Source organism: Portunus trituberculatus, chromosome 10 (assembly GCF_017591435.1).
Source record: "Portunus trituberculatus isolate SZX2019 chromosome 10, ASM1759143v1, whole genome shotgun sequence".
In the NCBI taxonomy this organism is placed as follows: domain Eukaryota; kingdom Metazoa; phylum Arthropoda; class Malacostraca; order Decapoda; family Portunidae; genus Portunus; species Portunus trituberculatus.
In genome coordinates this window covers 6,451,583-6,456,582 of record NC_059264.1, presented here as the reverse complement: position 1 = coordinate 6,456,582, position 5,000 = coordinate 6,451,583, and the positions used below count along the sequence as shown (strand labels likewise).

Here is a 5,000-nt window from a genome sequence, read left to right as displayed (position 1 = left end):
TTTCTTTTTTTGTTTTTTTTCTTTTTGTTTTTTCTTCTCTTGTTTTGTTTTTTCCTGTTGTTTTCACTTTTTTCTTGGTTTTGTCAGTTTTCTTTTCTTTTCTTTTCTTTTTGTTTTTGTCACTTATTTTTTTTTTTTCTTGTTCTTGTCAGTTTTTCTTTTCTTTAAAATTTTTCTTCTTTCTTGGGTTTGTTGTTTTTGTCACTGTTTTTTTCTTTTTCTTTTTTATTGTTTTCTTGTTATAGTTCTTTTTGTCACTTTTTCTTTTCTTTTCTCTTGTTTTCTTATTTTCTTTTCTTATATTTTCATGTTTATTTTACCAGTTATATTTCTGTCTTTTTACAATTTTTTTTTCTTTTCACTATTTCTATTGTTCTCTTTTCTTTCTGTATCTTTTTTTTTATATTTCTTTACATTTTCTTATTCACTTTTCTTTTTTCTTTCAATTTACTCTTTTTCTTTTCTTTCTTGTCTTTATTAACTTTTCTTCCGTCATTTTTTCCTTCCATTTTCTTTCATAATTGCGTTTCTTTATATTTTTTTCCCTATTCTTAGTTATCAATCTTTTTTCTCTCTTTACTTCCTTTTTATCTATTTTTCTTTTCTTACTTTTCTATCACGTTTTCTTTATTCTTATTAGTTCTTTTCTTGTTTATCTTTCAGCTTTTCTATTTTCTTTTCCTTTATTTTGTTTTGTCTATTTTTTTCTCGTTTTGCTCTTCTTGGTGTTTCGTTTCGTCTTTTTCTTTATTATTTCTCTCTTCCTTTTTCTTCCTTGTTTTTCTTTTCTCTCTTCTTGTCATGCATTTTTCTTTTGTTCTTTCTCTCGTTTATGTTTTACTCTCTCTTTCTTCTTCCTTTTTTTTCTCTTCTTCTTCTTCTTCTTTCCTTCTTATTAACTTCATTTTTTCTTGTTTCACTTTTTTATATTTTTCTTTGTTCACTTTTTCTTTCCCTTTCTTTGTTATTCCTTTTTTTTTTTTAAATCATTCACCTATTTTTTTTATTTGCTTCTGTGTTATTTTGCGTTCCTTTGTTTCTTTTTCATTCTCTCCCAGTTTTTTTTCTTTCGCGATTAGTTTTATTTCCTTTTTCCTTTTTCCTTTTCTTTTTTTTCAGATACTTTTTCTCTTCATTTTCTTTTTTTCTTCTTTTCCCTTTTCTATTTGTCAGGTAGTTTCTCTTTTTCTTTTTTCTTTTTTTTTCTTCAGATAATCTCTTTTCTCTTTTCTTTTCTTTTTCTCTTTTCTTTTTTTTCATATGCTTATTATATTGTTTTCCTACATACATTATAATCTGGTTTTCTCTCACTCTCTTTTCTCTTTTTTTCATATAGTTTCTTTTATTTTTTTTATTTTTTCCATTTCTGATTCCAAGATTGTTTCTCTTATATTTTTTTCCTTATTTTCTTTCTTTTCCTTTTTTTCTTTTCATATATTTTTCTTTTCTTTTTCTCTTTTTAACATTTTTCTTTTCTTTTTTCTCTTTCTTTTTTCTTTTCCTTTCTTTCTCCTATGTGTGGATATGAATTACCTATTATATTATTACCCTACATGCATTATCATTTAGTATTTTCTCTCATTTTCTCTTTTCTCTTTTCTCTTTCTATGATTTTTGGGATTATACATGGTTAGCAAATCTTGTCACTTCTTTTTTTTCGATCTGGTTAATTAATTCCCAGGAAATTCACGTTATTTTGTATTAATTTCCTGAATAAATGAATACGTGGCTTGTAAAGTTACGATATATAAAGGTTAACGTTTTCTCTTTTACTCTCACCTTCCTCTTCTCGTTAACTTGCTTTATTAATGAGAGGAGATTTTTTTTTTTCAACCTCATTAATAAGCTAATTCAATACAAGACCTACTTTTCTGCTTTTTTTTTTTTAATAAGATTCTGAAAGTTTTTTTTTTTTAATGAATTTCCACATCTGTTATTTGTTCCATTGTCATCATTTTTTTTTTTTTTTTTTTCTTTCTTCCATTTTTTTTATTATTTCTTTTGATTTTATTTTGCTAATGTTGAGATTTGTGTTTTTGGATTTTTTTTATTGCATTTGTTAATTTTCTTTCTCTTTTATCATTCTTCTTTTTTTTTATTTTCTTTGTCATGTTCTATTCTATCTATCATTTCTTTATCTTAATCCTTTCTTTCTCCTGTTTCCTCTTTTTATCTGTTAATTCCCACGAAGCTAATCTTATTTTCTTTATTTATTTTTATTCTCTCTTCTCTTTCATTCATTCTGTTATTCTTTCATCCCTATCATTTTATTTCTTTATACATTTTCCTCTTTTTTTTCTATTCCAAGTTTAATTCTTTAGTCTTTTCTTTCATCACTATCCTTATTCTCCTTCTTTCTTATCCATCATCATCATTGCTTTCTTCCTTACCTTCCTTCTTCCATTTATTTCCATTCATCATTCCTTCATCTCCTTCCTCCTCTATTCCATCAATTTATTCCTTCTTCATATCTCACTCTTTATTCTTTCATTCTCTTCCATTCATCTTTCCTTCATCACCATCTTTACTTTGTTTTCCTTTTCTTTTTCCTATTGTTTCTTCTCCTTCTCTCTCATCTATAACTTTCCTCTATATAGTCTTTACTCTTCCCTATTATCTCTCCTCCCTTCCTCCTATTTCCTCCTTCTATACAGTCTCTTTCTCTTTCCTAGTGTCTCTTTTCCCTTCCTCCTGTTTCCTCCTTTTACACAGTCTCTTCCTCTTCCCTATTCTCTTTTCTCTTCCTCTTTCTTATTTTCTCTTTTTCTTTCCCCCGTATTTCCTCCCTGTACATAACACCTTCTTCATCCTTATTCTCTTTCTCCTTTGCCTCCTATTATCTCCTTCTATCTTCTCTTTCACCTAATGGAGATAATTCTGTTGACCTTAAAAGCAGTTAATATTAATTCCTCGTATCTTTATTAATGTGTCGCCAAGGGATTTGAAAAGGGTAAAAGGTTATCAAAGGGTTATATGATGCGTACGTGTGTGATGTGTATATTTCCTTCAGAACGCTTTATCATATCAATTTTGTGTATTATTCAGTGATTTTATACAGATTCAGAAACATATTTTGCTATTAGGATGCTAAAGACTCCGGCCATTAGTCTTTTGACCTTCATAGACGCTTCCTAATGTAAATGAAATCGTCTAATCATATCCCAAAAAATCAAGGTAAAAATGCGTCTTTTAATACTAATTTCTTGTATCTTTCCTACGTCTCGCCAAGGGATTTGAAAAGGGTTAGTGGTTATCAAAGAGTTATATGAATGTCTATGTGTGTGATGTGTATATCTATTTCATCTCTCCAGTACCAAGACGCGTTTTCATATTCATTCTGCTTATTTGGTGACTATGCAGCTTCAGAAACATATGTGGGGATTAGAACAGTGAAAACTCTGGCCATTAATCTTTTGACCCCCATAGACGCTTCCTAATGTGAATAAAATGGTCTAATGATCTAATCGAACACAAATCTAAGGTAAAGATGTGTCCCAGTACTGAAGGGGTTAATTTCTTTAGTACCAGAACGCGTTTCCATATGCACTTTGCTTATTTGGCGATTTTATACAACTTCAGAAACATATCTTGCGATTAGAATAGTGAAGACTTCGGCCACTAATCATCATCATCATCATCTTTTTCTTCTTTCTTCTTTTTTTTTTTTTTTTTTTTTCTTCTTCTTCTTCTTCTTCTCCTTGTTCTTGTTCTTGTTCTTTGTTTTACTGTAATGAATTCAGTTTTTTTGTAATTTCCTCACCCGTCTTTGGTTTAACGAGGTGAAATATATAAAATGATTTCTTTACGAGTTATTCCTAATCCTTTCTTTCTTTTCCTCTCTCCTCTTCCTCACTTTTCCTCTTTTTATTATTTCTCTCTTTTTTTATTGCACCTCCTTAAGTGACTTGGATTAGTGAAGAGGTGAAATATGTAGAATGAGCTTTTTCTTTTATCTAATCCTTGTCATTTTTTTCTTCTTCCTTTTTATTCTCTTCATTTTTCGTTCATCTTTAGTAAATATCGTGTTTTTTAGCCATATTTTTCTGATTAAATCCTTGTCTTTTTTTTCCTCTTTATTCTCTTAATTTTTCGTTCATCTTTAGTAAATATCGTGTTTTTTAGCTATATTTTTCAGATTTAATCCTTGTCTTTTTTTTTCTTTTTCGTCTTTATTCCCTTAATATTTCGTTCTTTGGTGAATATTATTTTTCATCCTAATTTCGATCTTATCTGTATCTTAACCCCTTCAGTACCATGACGCACTATTATATTCATTCTGGTTACTATTTGATTTTATACACCTTGAGAAACTTGTATGAGGGATTAAAATAGTGAAGACTGGCCATTAATCTTGTGACCTCCATAGATCCTTCCTAATGTCGACAGAATCGTCTAATAACACTCAAGAATGAAGGTGAAAATGTATCCCAGTACTGAAGAGAGTTAAAGGAAATATGAAAGATAGTTTGAAAGATAGTTTTACGTGTTTGTGAGTTTGTCCTAATCCTTTTGTTTCTTATTCCTCTTACTCTTGATCTTGTATTTTGATATGTTTTAAATTCTTTTATTAATTTCATCTCTCTCTTCCTTGATCCGATGAAGAGATAGAATGAAAGCTGTCACTTATTTATGAGTGAGTCCTAATCCTTGCTTTTATCCTTCTCCTTTTCCTCCTCCTCCTCCTCCTCCTCCTCCTCCTCCTCCTCCTCCTCCTCCTCCTCCTCCTCCTCCTCCACTTCCTTCTCTTCCACCTCTTCCTTCTTTCTTTCTTTATAAATCATGTTTTTAATTCCTCTCATCCTCTTTTAGTCTAGTGAGAAAATGAAACATACAAAATGAGTTATGATTTGAAATTAATCTGCGCTTTCCTCTTCTTTCTCTTCCTCCTCTTCTTCCTCTTCCTCTTCAGTCTTCTTTTTTTATTATTTTTCTTTCTGATTGCATCCTCTACCTTCTTTGCACTTTAAATAAACAAAGAGGGATAGAATAAATAAAGCAGT

The 5,000-nt window shown here is 29.5% G+C and overlaps 1 long non-coding RNA gene across 1 annotated transcript in view; it reads left to right on the top strand.

The window, feature by feature from the left end:
* The window catches only part of LOC123502031, a 37,566-nt gene that overhangs the window by 19,098 nt on the left and 13,468 nt on the right, over positions 1-5,000 (top strand). The gene's annotated exons all lie outside the window — the stretch shown is intronic.